This window comes from Cherax quadricarinatus, chromosome 41 (assembly GCF_038502225.1).
Source record: "Cherax quadricarinatus isolate ZL_2023a chromosome 41, ASM3850222v1, whole genome shotgun sequence".
Classification (NCBI taxonomy): Eukaryota; Metazoa; Arthropoda; class Malacostraca; order Decapoda; family Parastacidae; genus Cherax; species Cherax quadricarinatus.
In genome coordinates, this window is record NC_091332.1 from 2,139,145 (window position 1) to 2,164,915 (window position 25,771).

Sequence of the window (25,771 nt, forward strand, 5' to 3'; positions counted from 1 at the left end):
GTTTACAGAGACCATATCCATGTCTGCCATTAGTGAAGTTAATATGCAACATCCACTTGTTGGATCATTCCTGCAGCTTGTCAATGCCGTCTTGCAGATTCCTGATATCAGCTTAAAATTTTGCTTCCTTCTAATTAAGTTTGCATTCGAAGGAAGCAGCGATATAAGTTGCTTTCCTACATAACTGCTTTACAGTTATTAGAAAGATCGTGGACCTTATATGAGGTAATTCATGACTTCATGACACAGTGAGCAGTACTTAGAAATTGTAAGATTCGTATTGTTACCTGGTGGGGAAGTTGAGAAATGCATGTCAGTGGGAAAAATTCTGGACATCAGCGAGGTGCATCAAGGTGTGACATTTGTCTCTGGATTTGCTCACCCTTGAGTGTCAGCTGGTGCTGATATCCACACTGTCAGCCAGAGAGAGCCACCACACCATACTCATCGTCGTACCCAACACACATACACATACCCACCCTACCACCACTCGCAGTCTACAACCACCACCACTACAACAACAATGCTGCATTCATTCAATCTGTTCCACTTTCATTGCATTCACCCCAGCATCGTCGAGCTGCCAAGTGTCAACAGAGCTTTTGACACTACAGTTTCACAATCACTCTGTTTCTGTGGACATTCATACACCACCACCACCAGAACAACACATATATTGCGCCTGAGAACGAAATATAATCATATTTGATCTGAGGAAAGGAAGGTTAGCTGTAATTATTTAAATCAAACGCTATTTATCATCAGCAAATGTCGCCCTTCAAGCAAGCATAAATTTAGCTGACATATCGTAGCCTATGACCACAAGATTTCTTATTGCTACAAAACCTTGAGCTAGTTACTACAGAACTCCCTCACCAATACATCACCTGGAACTAGCCACTACAGAACTCCCTCACCAATACATCACCTGGAACTAGCCACTACAGAACTCCCTCACCAATACATCACCTGGAACTAGTCACTACAGAACTCCCTCACCACTACATCACTTGGAACTAGTCACTACAGAACTCCCTCACCACTACATTACTTGGAACTAGCCACTACAAACTCCCTCACCACTACATTACTTGGAACTAGTCACTACAGAACTCCCTCACCACTACATTACTTGGAACTAGTCACTACAGAACTCCCTCACCACTACATCACTTGGAACTAGCCACTACAAACTCCCTCACCACTACATTACTTGGAACTAGTCACTACAGAACTCCCTCACCACTACATTACTTGGAACTAGTCACTACAGAACTCCCTCACCACTACATTACTTGGAACTAGTCACTACAGAACTCCCTCACCACCACATCACTTGGAACTAGTCACTACAGAACTCCCTCACCACCACATCACTTGGAACTAGTCACTACAGAACTCCCTCACCACTACATTACTTGGAACTAGTCACTACAGAACTCCCTCACCACTACATTACTTGGATCTAGTCACTACAGAACTCCCTCACCACCACATCACTTGGAACTAGTCACTACAGAACTCCCTCACCACCACATCACTTGGAACTAGTCACTACAGAACTCCCTCACCACTACATCACTTGGAACTAGTCACTACAGAACTCCCTCACCACTACATCACTTGGAACTAGTCACTACAGAACTCCCTCACCACTACATTACTTGGAACTAGTCACTACGAGACTCCCTCACCACTATGGAACCTTCAATTACTGCTTCCTCACTACTACAGAACCCTGAACTAGCCACAACATTGCTCCCTCGCCACACCATGACCTTGACCTAGTTATCATCTTTCCTGCTGCATCCTTCGCGAATTCGTCTTAAATCGTTCGTTCCCTTTGCATTTTCTCTGGAAACATAACACTCAAGGCAATCTGGTCATGGCCGTCTCTTCAGCCATTCATAGGTGAGCTTCGACACTCTATCATGTGTTGATGGGAAAGTGGGCTGAGAGGACTGAATGTAATCTCGTTTTATACCCTGAAGTGGATATGGTATGCGTGTGTGTGCGTGTGTGTGTGTGTGTGTGTGTGTGTGTGTGTGTATGTGTGTGCGTGTGTGTGTGTGTGTGTTCTCACTGATTTGTGGTTAACAGAGGTTAAGTCTCAGCTCCTGGTCCCTCGCTACCTTGCCTCGACTTGGAGCTGCTCTCTCCTGGCCTGGTGAGCCCTGTCATACCAATTCTTACAGCTGCGTGTGAGTCCTGTGTGTAGGATGCAGAAGTGGTCGTGGTTGTAGGTGTAGATGAGGGTGTGGCCGTGAGTGCAGGCGTGGGTGCAGGCGTGGGTGCAGGCGTGAGTGCAGGCGTGGGTGTAGGCGTGGGTGAGGAAGGTTGCATCATGGGCTGTTCACTCGTGTGATCGCTACCAGTGCGTCATAATATACATGAAGCAAGAATAAAAGGTTATATTCCCAGCAGAGAGGAAGTGGGCGCAGCTGCCTCCCCTCACCCTTCACCTCCCACTTCCCCTCCCACTTCCCCTCCCACTTCCCCTCCCACTTCACCTCCCACTTCCCCTCCCACTTCCCCTCCCAATTCCCCTCCCACTTCACCTCCCACTTCCCCTCCCACTTCCCCTCCCACTTCCCCTCCCACTTCACCTCCCACTTCCCCTCCCACTTCCCCTCCCAATTCCCCTCCCACTTCCCCTCCCACATCACCTCCCACTTCCCCTCCCACATCCCCTCCCACTTCCCCTCCCACTTCCCCTCCCACTTCCCCTCCCAATTCCCCTCCCACTTCCCCCCACTCCCACTTCCCCTCCCCTCCCACTTCACCTCCCACTTCCCCTCCCACTTTCCCCTCCCACTTCACCACCTCCCACTTCCCCTCCCACTTCCCCTCCCACTTCACCTCCCACTTCCCCTCCCACTTCCCCTCCCACTTCCCTCCCACTCCCCTCCCACTTCCCCTCCCACTTCCCCTCCCACCTTCCCTCACACTTCCACCCCTAGAGATCATAATAATAATAATAATAATAATAATAATAATAATAATAATAATAATAATAATAATAATAATATTGTTATTTTTATTATTATTATAATTTTTAAAGGGAATCTAACTCTCTAGGGATCATAGATTGACTGTATTAAAGAATCAAAATTACTATTTTCATGGGTCTTCCTTCCATTTCACACTCGATTATTTTCTTATCTCACTTTCTCACAAGTCTGCGTGAATTTCTCTCTCTCACTCTCACTCTCTACTACTCTCTCTCTCTCTCTCTCTCTCTCTCTCTCTAGTGAACGTAGCTTGGGAGGAACATTAGGCTGCTTCTAGTGTTCGTATTCAGAGCGTAGTGTTAGTGAATTTATTATGCTCAAATTACTGCTATTAATATTCATAGCTACTTAACGTACGCCCAGACATCAGGTAACTGTGTGTGTGTGAGAATGTTAGGGCGGGTATCGTCAGCGCTGTCAGAATATGTTATTTTGGTTAGTCAGGTGTTTCGGATGGTGTTACTTGGTTGGTGTATAAGGTTTAATCCCTGTCGACTACACGAGACTTATTAAGGCTCTTGTTCGCTTATGTTAAGGCTCTGTGAGCGTACAGGGGCACATTGATGGATGGGGTATTGTACACTGCCATTGAAGGATGGGGGTATTGTACACTACCATTCATGGAACTTCTCATCTCTCATGCAATTATCAGTATAAAATTTAACTGTATATATACCGAGGTAAGTTTGTAAGGAAACAGGACCACCCAATCCTGTGGGTTAAGGCGTCATGTGGTTCTAGGTCACCATGAGGTGGGCCAGTACAACATGGGTACGTGTCTTTGCCTAGTGCAGTGTTGTTATTGATCAATACCACTCGTTCGTGGTTACAATAATATATATATATATATATATATATATATATATATATATATATATATATATATATATATATATATATATATATATATATATATATATATATATATTAGTAGTAGTAGTAACCACATTAAGTATGTTAACAACGGTGTTGTCATACAAGTATACTGGCGGAGCGCTATAATAACACAATTTTCACTATGAGTCAAAAATGACTGAACATCCGGTATTTGATAACGAGGATTCCCACCCATTATCTGGCCACCTGTCTTACATATTTTATCTTATCTTTTATCTTACTACTTCACAAATGGTTATGTTCTCCCTCGACTAGCAATAGAATAACACTATATACACTTTAATATTCAGGGGAATCGATCGTATCGACATATATATATATATATATATATATATATATATATATATATATATATATATATATATATATATATATATATATATATATATATATATATATATATATATATATATATATATATAATGTATATATATATATATATATATATATATATATATATATATATATATATATATATATATATATATATATATATATATATATATATATATATATATATATATAATGTATTGTTTGGAGAACTGAAAGGATGGAAGAATAGGATAATCAGGTTTGCTTAGAGAAAAGAATTGCTTCAATTCCCTGGATCAGGAGCTTTTTAGTGATATCAAGGCCTCCACCTGGATACCTTTTACCCAACAGCTGAATACTTCCAGCAGGTACTGAATTTTTTTCTTTTTTCATTTCTTTCACACTGGACTGGAATATTTTCTTACACGGGATATGACATTCCAGCAGGACTGGAGTTTTCTGACACAATTTTTTCCCCCTGAATGCAACACAGGGGTACGTCCTTTTTTTTCCCTGCTGGGCGAGCAGGGGTATAAGGAGAGATGAAGAATGTTTCTGTGTGCCGGGGAATTGAACCCCGGGATGTTGCGATTGCAACACCGAGTGTTTTTTCTTTCTTCGTGTGTGAGTTTAAGAAGACTATCACCATCGTTGTACACCACAGTTAACACACTAATGGCTAATGGTTGCAACACTTGTGTGGGTTATCACAGTGGAGATAACAGTTCGCTGTGACTTGAGTCACCCCAGTGGGAGCTACTTCTTTTACACCCACTACTGCTACGACCCACTAAAACTGTCTTCCTATGACTAAGATCCACTAAAACTGTTTTCGTATGACTAAGATCCACAAAAACTGTTTTCGTATGACTAAGGCCCACTAAAACTGTCTTCGTATGACTAAGGCCCACCAAATCTGTCTTCGTATGACTAAGGCCCACTAAAACTGTCTTCGTATGACTAAGGCCCACTAAAACTGTCTTCGTATGACTAAGGCCCACTAAAACTGTCTTCGTATGACTAAGGCCCACTAAAACTGTCTTCGTATGACTAAGACCCACTAAAACTGTCTTCCTATAACTAAGATCCACTAGAACTGTCTTCGTATGACCAAGGCCGTTTCCTGACTTTGCAAAGAACAACATAAACATTTAGTAAGAATACCATCATCCTACGTAAGCAGTGGTGTTCTTGAGGATACCACCATTGTAAGGCAACGCAGTTTGTTTACATCGATGAATAAGACAGTCAGAGGGTCAGGAATTTGCCTGGACAGGTGAGGTTGTTGGACAGTGTCACTCAAAGTACACACACCGTCATAAAAGCAGTATGATAACTCAAATGGATGATACGCAGTTGACGATATCAACCGTGTCATTAGCTGTTTCAATATACAGTTATCAATACCACTTAAGAATGTACGTATCTTCAAGTATCAGTACATTTACTAATAATTTTTATGAAACTTTAGGAAATAATGAATAGTGTTTAGAATATATATAGAATGTATATAACCTTAGTTCTGGTGATCATACATGTAGGTTGTGTTAATATAATCATGGTACCTACTTTATTCCAATATTTAGTACCGGAGAGAATGTTTATCATCCTCTCCACACGCACTTTACGCTTTGACGCCTCTCTGAGTTGCTGCTACATCAACTTGCCACGTATGTAGAGGAGATATGAACGAATTCTCTCTACCACTGTCTCCACTTTTCTATTTCCACCATTCTTGCCATAAACAAATGCTTTATCTCTTTTTTTTTCTCACTGTATGGTTTCACTGCTGACTAATGCACTTGTTCCGTTGAACTCATTCTTCAAGTGTTTAATCTTAATTTTCCTTCTAATAGCCTAGCCTCGTTCCTCCAAACCTGACGCTATGTTTCCTTATGCTTCAGTTTCAGGTAATTCTGTACTCACATGAATTTCATAACTATTTTATCATTTTCTAATATTTTTCTTGTTTTTTATTTCGTCTACAAAATTGCTAGTGATATTTCTAACTACTCTGTCTCTAACTCTGACGCAGCAACATCACTTTCTGGCTCTACTGCGCAGTTCACATCTTCGTAGCATTACACCGTAATGCTGATACTGACATCAGACACGGGACACCTTTAATATATTTTATATCATTAGTATTAGCTCAAATAGAAGACTACTAGCAATGCTATGCATAGCTAGGAGCTTTTGATATTCAGAATTAAATAATGATAACTTGCTATTAGAACCTTAATTGGCTTGGGAAAAAAAGTTATATCTTATCTCTTGTGAGATTACGAATGCAGCGCAGTTTCCTGAGCTTGAGAGTGCGTAAGAGTTTATAACCTTGGGAGGAGGAGGAGGAGGAGGAGGACAGTGCAGCCAATGTGCAGAGAGAGAGAGAGATATTCACTCACGACTGACTCACATATCTCTCCTGATCTAAGGGTGTAAAAGGGACTGCAGTGGGGTCGCCCAGCCACACAGGCTGCAACAGCAATACAGAGTACATCTACTGAGGCGTCATCAAGCCACACATTCAGCAGGGATACCCCTCATCTACTTCACGATCTCCAACAGGGATACCACATCTCTTCGGTAGACATACCCAAGCATCGCTTTCCAGCAGCAGAAAGACAAGTGAGTGAAATGTAAATCCGGTCATAACAATGATATTATAATACACGTGATTTTCTAGATTTAAATGGCAATACCCGCGATTTTCTAGATTTAAATGGCAATACATGTGATTTTCTAGATTTAAATGGCAATACTCGTGATTTTCTAGATTTAAATGGCAATACACGTGATTTTCTAGATTTAAATGGCAATACACGTGATTTTCTAGATTTAAATGGCAATGCAAACAACATGATATCTGTATCATGTGGTAATTAACATACGCTGGCAAAGATGCACTTACACTGAAAAAATATTTGTACCAGTAACAGTATCAGTAACAAGCTGGTTGATCAGGTGTCATGTAGGGGGGTAATGATTAGGGGAATATGGGTCTAAGCGGGGGGAGTTAGTAGGTAGGTGACAGGCGTAGGCAGTAGGAGGGGTGAGTGCGGAGGTAGGTAGGTAATGACAGGTCAGTGGTGACCACCACGACACTCTCATTAACTCTACACTACTCACTAACATATGCCTCGCCCATTCTTCACTCATATAAGCTGGACTACATCACACAGGCCCTGATCCACCGCGAAGGTTGGCCATGGATCGGGCCGCGAGGACGTTAATCCCCGGAACACCCTCCAGGTATACTCCAGGTATACGAAAGAGAAGAATGGATTGGGATTCGAACCGTGGTCTATATATATGGCAAATCAGACATGTTTGTGTCAGAGGCACTAACTGCGACCTTTCTGTTACTTCTACAGTCTGTCAGAATCTGTCATCTTGCATCTATAGTCATACCTTACAAAGCCATATAGTCCATAAATCAAAGTCGTATTAAACGACTGTCAATTAATAGACAGAAGATTGGCCAGGAGTAGAACCGAGGTCCCTACTGATAGTGGTTACGGCATTCCTGTATGTATTGACGACGAGGTTTATGGATATCAAATTGGGGAGGAGGAGTATGGAAGAAGTGAATGTTTTCAGATATTTGGGAGTTGACGTGTCGGCGGATGGATTTATGAAGGATGAGGTTAATCATGGAATTGACGAGGGAAAAAAGGTGAGTGGTGCATTGACGTATATCTGGAGGCAAAAAATGTTATCTTTGGAGGCAAAGAAGGGAATGTATGAAAGTATAGTAGTACCAACACTCTTATATGGGTGTGAAGCTTGGGTTGTGTAAATGCAGTAGCGAGGAGACGGTTGGAGGCAGTGGAGATGTCTTGTCTAAGGGCAATGTGTGGTGTAAATATTATGCAGAAAATTCAGAGTGTGGAAATTAGGAGAAGGTGTGGAGTTGATAAAAGTATTAGTCAGAGGGCTGAAGAGGGTTTGTTGAGGTGGTTTGGTCATTGAGAGAGAATAGATCAAAGTAGAATGACATGGAGAGCGTATAAATCTGTAGGGAATGGAAGGCGGGGTAGGGGTCGTCCTCGAAAAGGTTGGAGGGAGGGGGTAAAGGAGGTGTTGTGGGCGAGGGGATTGGACTTGAAGCAGGCGTGCGTGAGCGTGTTAGGAGTGAATGGAGACAAATGGTACTTCGGACCTGACGAGCTGTTGGAGTGTAAGCAGGGTAATATTTAGTGAAGGGATTCAGAGAAACCGGTTATTTTATATAACCGGACTTGAGTCCTGGAAATGGGAAGTACAATGCCTGTACTCTAAAGGAGGGGTTTGGGATATTGGCAGTTTGGAGGGATATATTGTGTATTTTTATATGTATATACTTCTAAACTGTTGTTCTGAGCACCTCTGCAAAAACAGTGATAATGTGTGAGTGAGGTGAAAGTGTTGAATGATGATGAAAGTGTTTTCTTTTCGGGGATTTTCTTTCTTTTTGGGCCACCCTGCCTCGGTGGGAGACGGCGGAATTGTCGAAAATATATATATATATATATATATATATATATATATATATATATATATATATATATATATATATATATATATATATATATATATATATATATATATATATATATATATATATATATATATATATATATATATAGAGAGAGAGAGAGAGAGAGAGAGAGAGAGAGGAAGGAGAGACTAATTATCGCAGGTGACCAAAGCACAGGTGGTGGACAGGTGTAGGAGAGTCTGGAGACACGTTATAATTAACTTGGAAAATGGAATTGCTGAGAAAGGAGGTGCTGTAATTTTACCCAGACGAGACACCTCTGGTGTACCAACACAGTGAGGTTTCTCAACCTGAAATAAAAAAAAAATGGGCCCATAGTAACTTCTGTACAAGAAAAGTGCTTGAAAAAATAAAACTTTGTATTATATATAATATATATATATATATATATATATATATATATATATATATATATATATATATATATATATATATATATATATATTGTGCTGGTTGTAAAATCATCCTATTGCAACCCTTGTGGTTGAATGATTGCTACTCTGGGCTTACTACTCTCATGGTTATTTAATTAGCTTCTCCACTATGCAATGTTCATTAAGATTGTGTATCACCTGTTCACCACCGGTCAAGAATAATTTCATTACAAAGATGAGAATTAAAGTGAAATCTCGGTGTATGTATATACGCTGAGGGAGATGCACATCTTTCAGAGTATATACAATGAGGGAGATGCACATCTCTCAGAGTATATACGCAGAGGGAGATGCACATGTCTCAGTGTATATATGCACAATATCTTGCTGTTAAAGTTGCAATGCTGGAACCAATTAGAGGCGAGGTACATCTCTCAGTATATATACGCTGAGGTAGATGCACATCTTTCAGAGTATATACACTGAGGGAGATGCACATCTCTCAGTATATATACGCTGAGGGAGATGCACAGCTCTCAGTATATATACGCTGAGGGAGATGCACATCTCTTAGTATATATACGCTGAGGGAGATGCACATCTCTCAGTATATATACGCTGAGGGAGATGCACATCTCTCAGTATATATACGCTGAGGGAGATGCACATCTCTCAGTATATATACGCTGAGGGAGATGCATATCTCTCAGTATATATACGCTGAGGGAGATGCACATCTCTCAGTATATATACGCTGAGGGAGATGCACATCTCTCAGTATATATACGCTGAGGTAGATGCACATCTTTCAGAGTATATACAATGAGGGAGATGCACATCTCTCAGTATATATACGCTGAGGGAGATGCACATCTCTCAGTATATATACGCTGAGGGAGATGCACATCTCTTAGTATATATACGCTGAGGGAGATGCACATCTCTCAGTATATATACGCTGAGGGAGATGCACATCTCTCAGTATATATACGCTGAGGGAGATGCACATCTCTCAGTATATATACGCTGAGGGAGATGCATATCTCTCAGTATATATACGCTGAGGGAGATGCACATCTCTCAGTATATATACGCTGAGGGAGATGCACATCTTTCAGAGTATATACAATGAGGGAGATGCACATCTCTCAGTATATATACGCTGAGGGAGATGCACATCTCTCAGTATATATACGCTGAGGGAGATGCACATCTCTCAGTATATATACGCTGAGGGAGATGCACATCTCTCAGTATATATACGCTGAGGGAGATGCACATCTCTCAGTATATATACGCTGAGGGAGATGCACATCTCTCAGCATATATACGCTGAGGGAGATGCACATCTTTCAGAGTATATACAATGAGGGAGATGCACATCTCTCAGTATATATACGCTGAGGGAGATGCACATCTCTCAGTATATATACGCTGAGGGAGATGCACATCTCTCAGTATATATACGCTGAGGGAGATGCACATCTCTCAGCATATATACGCTGAGGGAGATGCACATCTTTCAGAGTATATACAATGAGGGAGATGCACATCTCTCAGTATATATACGCTGAGGTAGATGCACATCTTTCAGAGTATATACAATGAGGGAGATGCACATCTCTCAGTATATATACGCTGAGGTAGATGCATATCTTTCAGAGTATATACAATGAGGGAGATGCACATCTCTCAGTATATATACGCTGAGGTAGATGCACATCTTTCAGAGTATATACAATGAGGGAGATGCACATCTCTCAGTATATATACGCTGAGGGAGATGCACATCTTTCAGAGTATATACGCAGAGGGAGACGCACATGTCTCAGTGTATATACGCTGAGGGAGACGCACATGTCTCAGTGTATATATGCACAATATCTTGCTGTTAAAGTTGCAATGCTGGAAAGAGAGAGGAAACTTTCGTATGATAATTTAAATTGTAACAAAAGCGATTTGTTTCTGTTCAGAGAACAAAAATCTCCTTTGTAATGCAGTAATTTTCTTTATGCAAAAAGTGACGGTGATTTGCACTGGCTCGGCTTGTCATGATCCTGATGGTGATTTGCACTGGCTCGGCTTGTCATGAGCCTGATGGTGATTTGCACTGGCTCGGCTTGTCATGATCCTGATGGTGATTTGCACTGGCTCGGCTTGTCATGAGCCTGACGGTGATTTGCACTGGCTCGGCTTGTCATGAGCCTGATGGTGATTTGCACTGGCTCGGCTTGTCATGAGCCTGATGGTGATTTGCACTGGCTCGGCTTGTCATGAGCCTGATGGTGATTTGCACTGGCTCGGCTTGTCATGAGCCTGATGGTGATTTGCACTGGCTCGGCTTGTCATGATCCTGATGGTGATTTGCACTGGCTCGGCTTGTCATGAGCCTGATGGTGATTACACTGGCTCGGCTTGTCATGATCCTGATGGTGATTACACTGGCTCGGCTTGTCATGATCCTGATGGTGATTACACTGGCTCGGCTTGTCATGATCCTGATGGTGATTACACTGGCTCGGCTTGTCATGAGCCTGATGGTGATTACTGGCTCGGCTTGTCATGAGCTGATGCTCGGCTTGTCATGAGCCTGATGGTGATTACACTGGCTCGGCTTGTCATGATCCTGATGGTGATTACACTGGCTCGGCTTGTCATGATCCTGATGGTGATTACACTGGCTCGGCTTGTCATGATCCTGATGGTGATTACACTGGCTCGGCTTGTCATGATCCTGATGGTGATTACACTGGCTCGGCTTGTCATGATCCTGATGGTGATTACACTGGCTCGGCTTGTCATGAGCCTGATGGTGATTACACTGGCTCGGCTTGTCATGAGCCTGATGGTGATTACACTGGCTCGGCTTGTCATGATCCTGATGGTGATTGCACTAGCTTGGCTTGTCATGATCCTGATGGTGATTACACTAGCTTGGCTTGTCATGGGCTTGATGGTGATTGCACTTCAGATTCTTGTGACACTTTACTGTTTTCTCTCCCCTTTTTAGGAGTAATCTCCCCCCCCCCCCCCTCTTTTTTTTTGTCTGTTTTTGGAGATGTAGCGAGTTTGTTTTTGTCTCTCCCTATAAAGTGCAACGTGGCTTTTTTTGTTGTTGTTTTGTCATTGTTTTGAGGGTCAGTCTGTTGAGAAGCAGTAAGTAAGGCTTGATCCTCCGTCTGCTGAGCGCCAGACAATAAATAATTCGAGCACAACTGTTTTTATAACTAAATTAAAAAGAACTGCTTAAAAGTAAAAATTAAGGTAAGACTTAAGAAAAAAAATGGTTTGAAGTACCCAGTTTTTATTCCCATTACTTTTTTATAACTCACGAGATGTATCCAATGTTCTACAAGTCTCTGATCACTTCTGAATATATTCTGAAGTGAATATCTCCCTTTATGCGCTTTGAGCCGCAGTGTATATACTCTTGGAGGGGTGTCAAGCCCTTGCTTAAAGGAGATGGAACTTACATAAAGTCCCTTTGCGATATCACATAGCTTTTTTCTTTTTGGAGAATTGTAACAGTTGTGAATACGTAGGTTTTTGTATATGATAGCTGAAGTAATATAGCTCAAATAAAGCTTCACAACTGTCTAACTTATGCATCCCCAACATGTGCACTTCCAGCAGCCCGTAACTCACCTAATCAATTCTCTTATTCCTCGTATTGGTCAATATATCAGGTGAGACTTTTCGTTTTCCATCATTTATTCTGACGCTGAGCGCTTTTAACGTCAGCTATTAGTGTCTGGAAAGGATAAACCTTCACAAACCATCACAGGAAGAAGCCTTGACTCATCAGATTAGGGAATCATTAGGCATCATTACGTCCAATCCATCTGTTAAGGAACTTCAAGTTACGGTAATTACGCAGTCATACCCAACGAGCTGTATTCTCATATCTTCTACAATATTGCTGTAATATATATTTTTTAATTCAGGAAAGGGCTTGGTAGACTTGCGTAAATCTCAGCATTGTATACACATAGAGTTTAATTTAATCCCAGTATTAAGGATTAAAGAATTTTTGTCTGGTGGATTACAGAGGCCGCAGCTATTGTGGCAGTCATGCAGTCGACAGGCTCTAAACCTGATATAACCAATCAGATACTCACATATCGGTATCTCTTCCACCGAGGTCGGTAAGACCTTCAATCCTGCACACCAATGCTGCCTCCTATAATCCTGGGTGATATAATCTTAACCAACAATAAATCTTGGAGGCTTCCCATTAGTGAATATTGATCACGAGGGGACACTGACGCGCATTAATGACCCCAATTACAGATTCCCAATTAATAGGACATTCAGCATCTCCCATCACTTCTACCTATCCCCTTCCACTTTATTAAAGTATCCAGTGTCAGCCTACACTCGAATTGATAGACCTATTTGTCTATACAGCAGCTCACAATTGGGATATGTTAGTCGCTGAAGTTGGTTGGGGATGTGCAGGGTCAGTCCTGCTCGACCCCTTGATGTGATATATATATATATATATATATATATATATATATATATATATATATATATATATATATATATATATATATATATATATATATATATATATATAGATAGATAGATAGATAAATAGATACAACTGTATTATTTATTTTATTTATTTTCCAAGACATCATAAAGATCTCCTTAGAGCGAAACGTTGTGCCAGTAAAGTCTTGTTCTACTGCATGTTTCTTTGTTCTGTCGACGTCTGGTCCGTTAAGGGAGAGCAAAGAGTGCATCATCACGCACCTCGGCTAGAAGTGTTTTATTGCACGTGATTCTTTATTATCTAGAGTTATTTTGTGATTCTTCAGATTTATTACTTTGTAAATACACACACACACACACACACACAGGACAGGAGGGATAGGGGGGCATGATAACGATATACAAAATACTGAGAGGAACTGACATGGTGGATAGGGACAGAAAGTCTCAAAGATGGGACACAGCAAAAAGGTGTCAGAACTGTAAGTTGAAAACTCAGACGAATCACAGGGATATTAGGAAGTATTTCTTCAGTCATAGAGTTGTCAGGAAGTGAAACACTCTGGAGAGTAATGTAGTGGAGGTAGGATCCATACATAGCTTTAAGAAGTGCGATAAAGCACAAGGAGCAGGTAGTAATAATGTTAGTGGCATAGAGAATAGTGCTAGTGTTCTGAGTGTAGCGAATTAAGTTCAAAGTGGTGGTTTGATTGTGGTGATAATGTGGATGGTGGTAGTTTTGACCGTGCTGATCACTGGGATGGTGGTAGTTTTGACCGTGCTGATCACTGGGATGGTTGTAGCTTTGGCTGTAGTGATAGTGGGAAAAATTAGCAGTTTTAAATAAGGAGATAGTAACTAGGGTAGTAGTAATAGTTTGGTGATGGTGTTATTATTATATAAACACGTACTGATCACCTGTATCATTGTAATCACTTCTGCTGAGTGGGCGAAACGTTTCGAAAATATACCTAAGCGCTTCACAGTATGTTGATAGTGTTTATAGTGTTGGTAATGGTGACAGTAACACATTTTTTTGACCATAGAATTGTAATTGATATTTTTCGAGTTCTTTTCTTTAAATTCAGACCTCAGTTCAAGTCTCTAAGAATAATTTAGTAGGGCTGAGTTGCCCCGCTCCCTCCGGTACACATACCTCTACCTACAACTTCCGACAAGTTAGTGGAATACGATTTTACGAAATCGTATTTCGTCAGTTGAGTGGAGATGCGTCAAGGATCTCAGAGCTCTCAAGGAAATTGATTTCTGCATTATCTGATCTCTGTTTCTGTGCTCCTTTAATATTTAATCGGTGATGATATTTTTTTACAAACCTTTCCAGTGGGTTACCTTGATGTTACCATATTGAAGGGCTCTTGATACTTTTGACTCCAATCAAAACTGATTACTTCCTAGTTTCCGGCTGACAGGAGACAATAGCTGTGTATGTGTCGACAATCTCCTTCAATAGCAAATAGTTGAATCAGTTCGTTGGTCGATGCGGTTAATGAGTGTAAAGCCGGTCGACTACAAGAGGGTGATTAACGCTGCACGGTAACCTGTTCACCACCAGTTAAGAATACTTTAATCCCTAAAACAGCGATTAAGGGTAAACTTTCAGTGTGTATACACTGTGACATACACCTCTCGGTGTGTATATCCTCTGCATCTGAAGTACATTTGTACTCTTTTCAGAAGTTGTGAGTCCTCCCTATGTATATATATATATATATATATATATATATATATATATATATATATATATATATATATATATATATATATATATATATATATATATATATACAGTATATAATAATAATTTTATAATATAAACAGGCTGTTAAAATATTTGTATTACTTTCTTTTTTGGGTGACTTTCTTTATATGTTTTGGTTTATATTTCGGCACCAAAACAAATTGTTCTTACTATGGCCTCCATCTCGGCATTCTCTTCTCGCTCTTCCCCAGTAAATCCCCGGAAGCCCTCTAATTTTTTTTTCAAAAGGACAATAGTAAACAAAGGCTGTGTGTGTGTGTGTGTGTGTGTGTGTGTGTGTGTGTGTGTGTGTGTGTGTGTGTGTGTGTGTATGTGTGTGTGTGTGTGTATTCACCTGACTGTACTCACCTAATTGTGACTGCAGGGGTTGAGTCATAGTTCCTGGCCCTGCCTCTTCACTGTGTGTAATTACATTCACGTCCGTTCACGCCACATTCTAACAGGTCAGGTATCATTTCAGACAAAAGTTTCGACACAAGCGATACGATTATGTTGAGCGAAATGTCGCCACTAAGACACAGGAGTAACTAAATTATTTTTTCCCCGCGTGTGTTACAGTGAGGGCACTGACGCTGGCACTAATGGTGGCACTGACGGTGGCACTAATGGTTAACTGCAGCCCCATCAGCAACAATAACAACTGTAAGCAATTATTAAAATTAAAATTATTTCCTAGCTTCATCAGCGTTAAATTACATTAAATGAAATTAGATTAATAATTTTAATTCTATGCATAATATACATCATGTGATATATATGTACTGTTAGATCGACACCATGCCTAACCCTTCTAGGGTCGGGTAAGTGCCTGAGTCCGAGCTTTTAGCTCATAAGACTGTCATTCCCATTAGCCCCCTTGGGGCGGGGATGGCAGACCAGAGAGGCCTAGCTTGTGGCTAGGCCTGGGGACAGTTGGTCCCAAAGATGAGGAGGTACTTGTGCCTCCTCCCATGGGAGACTTAGGTCTCAGACGCTCCCTAAAGAGGGAGCCAAGGCCGGGCCACCACTTGGAGAAGGCCCGGGCCGGGAGAATACCGGCTAATCTCTAATAATAATAATAATGTACTGTTTAATACACAGAAAATACTAACATGCCTGACTATTTCTGGAAGTGAGTTAATAATGACTCTTCTCTCGTTCTTTTTCATTCTTTTTTATGCTATTTAGTGGTATAAACCTTGGTAATAAATACCGACAAGTTGGTTTAGAAAGACACGTAAGCAAACACTATAACATATTTATTAGAAAACGTTTCGGTCCTGGGACCTTGATCACTTCTAACATACAGAGGTAGAAAGACATTATATATATAGGCGGAGAGTGAGGTGTGACATTCCTCAGGTCACGTGCGTCACACCTCACTCTCCGCCTATATATATAATGTCTTTCTACCTCTGTATGTTAGAAGTGATCAAGGTCCCAGGATCGAAACGTTTTCTAATAAATATGTTATAGTGTTTGCTTACGTGTCTTTCTAAACCATCCTATTTAGTGTAAGGGAATTAAAAAAGTCGAACGATAATATAATAAAACTATTGATAATGATAATTATAATAAAGGTAATAATAATAATAATATTAGTAGTAGTAGTAATATTATCATTACTACAACTAATACTACTACTGTTACTACTAATGCTACTATTAATAATAATAATGATGATGATAATGATAATGGTAATAGTAATAAGGGTAATAATGATAATAATAATGGCAATAGTAATGACGGTAATAATAATAATTATATTACTACTACTACTACTACTACTACTACTACTACTACTACTACTACTACTAATAATAATAATAATAATAATAATAATAATAATAATAATAATAATACTAATAAAAATAAAATTTAGATTAACATCAACATGATTTTATTGCATATATTATTAATAATTAATTATTAATAGGATAGCTTAAAACATTATTGATATTATCATTGTATTTTTAAAATACATCACGTGAAATATATACACCTTAAAGTGTATATTTCTCATTGTATAGCCTCTGAGATTTTGATTTAATCCCCTGCGTTAGGGATTAAAGTATTGCTGACTGGTGGTGAAAATGCGACATGCGGCCTTAATTGCCCTTATGTAGTCGATAGGTTTGAAACCCTTTTAACAAACCCTATCTTCCAGATCCGTCCATCTGTTTGCTGCCTCCCCACCGAGGACGGTGTCGAGCATATTTGATTTTCTTTCACTATAACCCAAAATTAAACACCTGTGAACGGTAGGTGACATGCTTTAATTACAATATATATATATATATATATATATATATATATATATATATATATATATATATATATATATATATATATATATATATATATATATATATATATATATATATATATATATATATATATATATATATATATATATATATATGCAAAACAACCACTCTGAAAGAATAGAGAAATTCCAAGCGCTTTCGTGACTACTCACATTATCAAGGAACTATATATATAGTTATATAGTTCCTTGATAATGTGAGTAGTCACGAAAGCGCTTGGAATTTCTCTATTCTTTCAGAGTGGTTGTTTTGCATATTCTGAAATCACCTGTTTACTGTGATCTTATTGCATATATATATATATATATATATATATATATATATATATATATATATATATATATATATATATATATATATATATGTCGTGCCGAATAGGCAGAAGTTGCGATCTTGGCTTAAATAGCAACGCTCATCTTGCCATATAGGACAAGTGAAAATTTGTGTATGCAATAATTTCGCCAAAATTATTCTGAACCTAACGAAAAAAATATATTTCACTGTGTTTGTTTAGTATTAAAATATATTAAGTTGGGTTAGGCTAAAATAAATTGTTCTTGTTATAATAAGTTAGGTAAGTTTTCTAAGTTCCTTTTGGTGCAAAATTATAAATTTTTACATCAACATTAATGAAAAAAAATATCTTTAAACGTATAAGAGAAAATTTTAGAAAGGACTTAATTTTAAATGAGTTCTTGTTAACTGACCAATATTACTTATACGGCATGACATATATATAATAAATATATATATATATATATATATATATATATATATATATATATATATATATATATATATATATATATATATATATATATATGTATGTATATTTCTCTTGACTAATGATAAAGATAATGATTAGTTTGGGAATAATCATAGAAATAATACTTTAATCATCGTATTTCCGTGGGATGGTCATTCACTCCAAGATATTTCTCCTCAGGTTCGTCTATGGAGGCTGTGGAGGCAACGGGAATAATTTCCGAACCTTTGAGAAGTGCATGTCTACCTGTGGAGTCGCCGAACAAGACAACGACCTGACTTCTTACTGACACCGAGGAACACTGATGACGGGTAAATTAGTACGCGAAACCCTTAATGGTTTTAAGTATATAGACGGGTAACAGCCGTCAAATACTCTGTGAAATTGCGTTTAATTATTTCGTATTGTTCATGGGAGTTAATTGATTCTAGCTGTACCTCCGAACTTTGGAAGGAATACATTGCATCAGAGTCTCGAGTTATAACAACTGAACCACCACGAAATAGCCTCAGAATTTAACAAATGATTCAAAAGCGAAATGGAATAGATGTAATGGCGACCCCGTGGCCTGCCTGGCAAAGCTGTCGCTTCACACACGGAGGGTCCGCCTTCCGAACGCCATTTCCTTACACCTGTTGTTCTGTTTACCTAGCAGCAAATAGGTACCTGGGTGTTAGTTAACTGGTGTGGGTCGCATCCTAAGGAACAATATTGAGGATCACAATGGGTGGCTAACTCTCCAGGGTTAAAAATCCGAACGAAAGCTTATCTTACTGCCGATAATAATGTTTAGACACACTCTGAAGAGCCTACTTTAATGGGTTAACGTAGAGCTTTAACGAAGCTCTATGCAGAGTGAAGAGCTGTCCCAGCTAAGCTTATTCTCCAACGTTTGTTCTTTCTTCGAAACGAAGAGAAAGGAAAAATGGACATTTACGGTCATGCGAGTAAATTTCGTAAATCATGACTATCAGATTTTCACGAATTTATTCAAGATACGTAAATCCTAAATTGTTATTTTATGTGAATGTATTCATGGGTAAGCATTAAGCCCTTAGGGGCTTAACACGGGGAGATTTAACACAGTGGTAGAATATACCAACAGTATGTAAATAAGACAGTGTGAGGGGGTTAGGGTATTTTGTTTTCGAAGACGTCTCGCCCACCAGGGAGACTTTCATCAGTTTACTTTATGAACCGATGAAGTCCCTGATGAGCGAAACGTCGTCATTAATAAAACTGGAGCAATTTCACAAACGTACTGTATATAACAGCTTAGCGGATCCTGCGCCAGAAGTGTATCAAAGCTCTGAGAAAAAAAAAAAAATCTGCTATCCTTTCCCTTTTCCATCGGTTTACAGTAGTAATCTCCTGTTTTTTTCAAAAGAAATACCGAAAATACTTTATTTTTTCCTCTTGCTTTCTTTCCTGATGTCAAATATGACCTTCTTCCGATGTTTTTTCATTATTGACCCACGTGACCAGAAATACATTTGTATGTGGGCAGCAGTATTTTTTTTTCATTGGTAGAAATGGTGAAGTACTGTATATTATATATTTAAAAAAAATCAAGATTTTTAAGTCTTAATAAAATCGTTTAAAAAGTTTAATAGGCTTTATTAGTGTGTGTTGACATTAGGTCTCCAAAATGGATTTAGGCAGGTGTTGCACCTGTGTTTTATTCATCTCAAAAACTGTGTCGAAACACCAGGTGTCTGGTATTTTTGTCTTTTTTATATGTTGTTAGCTGAGGATACAACACCACCTCTGTATATTAAAATTTTAGTATACTATCTTCAACAGATAGTTTGACATGATCTCCCCTGTGGTGGACGGGGCCGCGCGGGTGTTGAGCCCTGGAACACCCTCCGGGTATATCATGGAATGACACCCGTTTAAACATCTTGTATATAAAGACATTCTGCAGAATATATCAGAGATGAGAGAGATACACTGCGAATAAATCTTGAAAATACTGATAGAAAATGGAAATGAAAACCATGAAAGAATGTGGAAAAAAGGGAAACCCATGGCACACACACACGCACACACACACACACACACACACACACACACACACACACACACACACACACACACACACACACACACACACACACACACACATGATAACGACATGATAACGACATACAAAATACTGAGAGGAATTGACAAGGTGGACAAAGACAGGATGTTCCAGAGATTGGACACAGTAACAAGGGGACACAGTTGGAAGCTGAAGACACAGATGAATTCCAGGGATGTTAGGAAGTATTTCTTCAGCCACAGAGTAGTCAGTAAGTGGAATAGTTTGGGAAGCGATGTAGTGGAGGCAGGATCCATACATAGCTTTAAGCAGAGGTATGATAAAGCTCACGGCTCAGGGAGAGTGACCTAGTAGCGATCAGTGAAGAGGCGGGGCCAGGAGCTCGGACTCGACCCCCGCAACCTCAGCTAGGTGAGTACAACTAGGTGAGTACACACACACACACACACACACACACACACACACACACACACACACACACACACACACACACACACACACACACACACACACACACTCGACCCCTGCAACCACAAATAGGTGTGTACACACACACACACACACACACACACACACACACACACGCACACACACACATACATAGTAAGCAGCACCAGTGGTCAGAGAAGACCTAATAGCGAGCAGTGAAGAGGCGGGGCCAGGAGCTGAGTCTCGACCCCTGCAACCACAATTAGGTGTGCACACACACACACACAGTGGGGAAGGAAGATAGTAGAGCTTGGTAAGAAAATGGAGGAGCGGATAGCTGAAGAGTGCAGGAAGTGGGAAGTACAGGTCTTAGCAGCAGAAACTAGGATACAGTGCTTAGAAGAGAAACTGCAAAGCCTGAAACAGATTAGAGAGACAAATGACAATTCAGGTGTGACATCAGGAAATTCAAAGTCAGGCGCAGACAAGGGGATGGTAAGCAACAACGGAGACATGCCGAACATGAAGGCCCTATCAGACCCACGTGGGGCCAGGGAAAAGACGACGAGCACACTAAGATCAAACGTCAGGTCCGAAGACAATGAAGGTATGCTATATGCAGAGATTCTAACAGCCAACTGCAGTAGCAAGGGACAGCTGGTCAGGAAAGACAGTCCACTGAGAATAGAAGTTTCAGATATGACAGGGACTGAAGGCAAGAACATGTCAATGGAAGGAAATAAAATGCCTCAGAGGACGCAGATGGAGACTCAGTGGGAGGAGGAAAGGGCGAGGTCAGTTTTTGTGTACGGGCTCCAAGAAGCCAAGGGGGCCAACTTTGAAGAAATAAAACAGGAGGAGAAAAAAATGATTGAAGGCATCATGAAAACAATAGGGGAGGGCAATATGACCCAGGTGACAAATTTTCAGAGAATTGGGTGGTTTGCGAGTGGAAGGATACGGCCTGTCAGAGTAACTTTCAAGGAAGAATCAGTTCGAACCAGGATTCTGCAAGAGAAAGCAAGACTGAGGGACAAAGAGGGGTACCAGAGAGTATACCTCGACCGCGACAGAACACAAGAAGAAAGGACTACACTGAAAGAGAGGGTACAGAGACGCAAGGAGGAACGAGAAGCAATGAAAATGAGCAGGACCCAGACACAGGAGGAAGGGCAAACCCACCCCACAGAATCTCCCACCAAAAGACTCCACCCGCGACACTCCCAACGCAACTGAGCAACCTATACTACAACCCACTCACTGTTCCCTCTGCCACCAATCCCCATATCACAAACCTCACCCCAACAGCTGTCCCTTATGGGCATTCTGACCCCACCCCCATCAACACAAACCCCACCTACACCACAGGCCCATATAGGCCCCCACCAAGGCTCTCGCTCCCCCAACCCCAATATTCTTGCATGACCACAATGATAGAAAAGAAACTAAAGGTTTGGTACACAAACGCGGATGGAATAATGAATAAACATGAGGAGTGGAATGAAAGAATCAGTGAAAAATCCCCAGACATCATAGCAGTCACAGAAACAAAACTCGCTGAGACAATAACAGACACAATATTCCCAACAGGATATCAGATCCTGAGGAAAGATAGAAGGAGTAGAGGGGGAGGAGGGGTTGCACTGCTCATAAAACACCGATGGGGATTTGAGGAAATGGAAGGCATGGACATGATTGGAGAAAGAGACTACATTGTAGGTACAATTCAGTCCGGGAGAACATAAAGTAGTCATTGGAGTGATGTATAACCCACCACAGAACTGCAGGAGGCCAAGAGAGGAGTACGAAGAAAACAACAGGGTGATGGTGGACACACTGGCTGAGGTGGCAAGAAGAGCTCACTCGAGCAGAGCAAAGTTACTGGTAATGGGCGATTTCAACCACAGGGAGATCGACTGGGAAAACCTGGAGCCACATGGGGGTCCCCGAAACATGGAGAGCCAAGATGATGGATGTGGTACTTGAAAACCTCATGCATCAACATGTCAGGGACACAACCAGAGAGAGAGGGGAGGATGAGCCAGCAAGACTGGATCTTGTGTTCACCCTGAGCAGTTCAGACATTGAGGACATCACTTATGAGAGGCCCCTTGGAGCTAGCGATCATGTGGTTCTGAGTTTTGACTATATAGTAGAGTTACAAGTGGAGAAGGTAACAGGAACTGAAGGGGACAGGCCAAACTATAAAAGGGGGGACTACACAGGTATGAGAAACTTCCTGCAGGAGGTTCAGTGGGACAGAGAAATGGTAGGAAAATCAGTAAACGAGATGATGGAATATGTGGCAACAAAGTGCAAGGAGGCAGAGGAAAGTTTTGTTCCCAAGGGAAACGGAAATAATAGGAAGACCAAAACGAGTCCTTGGTTTACCCGAAGGTGTAGGGAGGCAAAAACTAAGTGCAACAGAGAATGGAAAAGGTACAGGAGGCATAGGACCCAGGAAAACAAGGAGATTAGTAGAAGAGCCAGAAACGAGTATGCACAGATAAGGAGGGAGGCCCAGCGACAGTATGAAAACGACATAGCATCGAAAGTCAAATCTGACCCGAAACTGCTGTATAGCCACATTAGGAGGAAGACAACAGTCAAGGACCAGGTGATAAGGCTGAGGAAAGAAGGTGGAGAACTCACAAGAAACGATCAAGAGGTATGTGAGGAGCTCAACACGAGATTTAAGGAAGTATTTACAGTAGAGACAGGAAGGACTCTGGGGGGACAGACCAGATGGGGACACCAGCAAGGAATACACCAACAAGTGTTGGACGACATACATACAGATGAGGAGGAGGTGAAGAAACTGCTAAGGGACATCGATACCTCAAAGGCAATGGGACGTGTTAAGGCTTCTGCTGTCTAAATACTTTCACAGTTCCTCCATTATGTGAGAAATCACGAATGTGCTCATATGTATGTATATATATATATATATATATATATATATATATATATATATATATATATATATATATATATATATATATATATATATATATATATATATTAGCGTGGGTATTCTATAGATATATTGTCTATTGTGATTTTGTTCATTGCTTTCGTAGCATTATGTATTTTAGGAATCAATCATAGAATCCTTAAACCATGGTGAGCAGCAAGATTGTGGTAGTCTAGACACTTACTAGTTAATACTTTCTTCTACACACACCATCAGCAAACATCGAAGTGTGCCAACACATATTCTTGATAATATTGAGAAATGAAAGGGCGTGATATCTCAAGGTTACGATAGTTATGTGATATTTTATTTCCTTCTACAGGCACAGGTACACCTATCAGTGCTGAGTCCAGCTTGAGGAAGCAGCACCAATACACCAGGTGTGTGAGACGCCTGTTGCAGCAGCAGCAGCGGCAGCAGCAGCAGCAGCAGCAGCAGCAGCAGCAGCAGCAGCAGCAGCAGCAGCAGCAGCAGCAGCAGCAGCAGTAGCAGCAGCAGTAGCAGCAGCAGCAGCAGCAGCAGTAGCAGCAGCAGCAGCAGCAGCAGCAGCAGCAGCAGCAGCAGCAGCAGCAGCAGCAGCAGCAGCCTCAGCAGCAGCAGCAGCAGCAGCAGCAGCAGCAGCAGCAGCAGGAGCAGTAGCGCCTTAACCACATCACAGCTGTACCGTGGCTGCTGCAGAAAGAGCATAGAGTCTTTTAACATAGTGCCTTCAGTAACGAATAAAACACACGTTAGCAGGACAAGACAACAACATTTTGCACTCTACAGAGCTTAGTCAAGTTGTATGCAGGTGTATTTTATACAATCTGTTTGACGTTGTTGCAATAAATGTTTGTTGTGCAACACGTGGTATACCACGAGGCTGGTCAAGGACGGGGGCGTTGACCCCCCGGAACACCTCCAGGCAGACCACCTAATGTTAAAAAACACTACATGGAAAAAAATACACTGAGTATACATGGTGTTCCGGGGGTCAACGCCCCCCGCTGCCCGGTCCATGACCAGAACAGGAAATAGATTCTGGGTCTGTGTAATATTTCAGTATGATATTGTTTCATGTGTGCAGTCAGGTGTTTTAAAGAGAGTATCTTCTTACTGCCTGTGTTAAAGGTTGAATCCCTCTTGAAATACCTGCTGTGCCAAGCTATAATGGCTTTGCCAGTAATGCTGCAAATTACAGCTGTTGTATCCATCATGTTACAGCTACTGTACCCATCCTGTTACAGCTGCTATACCCATCCTGTTGCAGCTGCTGCACCCATCCTGTTACAGCTGCTGCACCCATCCTGTTGCAGCTGCTGCACCCATCCTGTTACAGCTGCTGCACCCATCCTGTTACAGCTGCTGCATCAAGCCTGTCACTTAGCTTAGTCTAATTATTTATTTAGTTGAGCAATGAAGACAATGTATCATAACATATACTGTATAAATAATTAAAAATTTTTACTGAATATACTTTTAATTATTGTCTTTAATATTGTCTGTGTGGGATTTACCTCTTAACTGATCAGTTTTTATGTCTAAAAGGGAACTAAATAACACTCGAAAAAAAAGGTTTCAGTAAAGGTATATATAAAGTCTAATTTAAGTCCTTATTATGTCTATATTAAGTGTTTTTCAAGTCTATATAAAGTGTACATCAAAGTTATATCAAGGTTGTATCAAGGTTGTATCAAGGTTGTATCAAGTCTGTATCAAGTGCGAGTCAAGTTAGTATCAAGTTTTTATCATGCTACGTGTGTGTTTTTATAAACATTTTATCGATTTCTGTTTCACTATAGAACTGAAAGACTTTATGACATAAACATTCCTGGCAACAGGAATGATAAACACTAACT

General features: G+C 40.5%; 1 long non-coding RNA gene across 2 annotated transcripts; it reads left to right on the forward strand.

Annotated features, from left to right (window-relative positions):
* Positions 1 to 6,589: 6,589 nt before the first annotated feature.
* Positions 6,590 to 25,384, forward strand: LOC128695859 (uncharacterized). 2 transcript variants are annotated; one of them, XR_008408073.2, is made up of 5 exons: positions 6,590 to 6,848; positions 15,970 to 16,053; positions 17,558 to 17,651; positions 18,664 to 18,802; positions 24,256 to 25,384. It is a non-coding gene; the product is annotated as an uncharacterized lncRNA (long non-coding RNA). The 2 variants fall into 2 exon arrangements; XR_008408072.2 differs by having other exon boundaries at positions 6,595 to 6,848; positions 18,664 to 18,794.
* Positions 25,385 to 25,771: the final 387 nt, after the last annotated feature.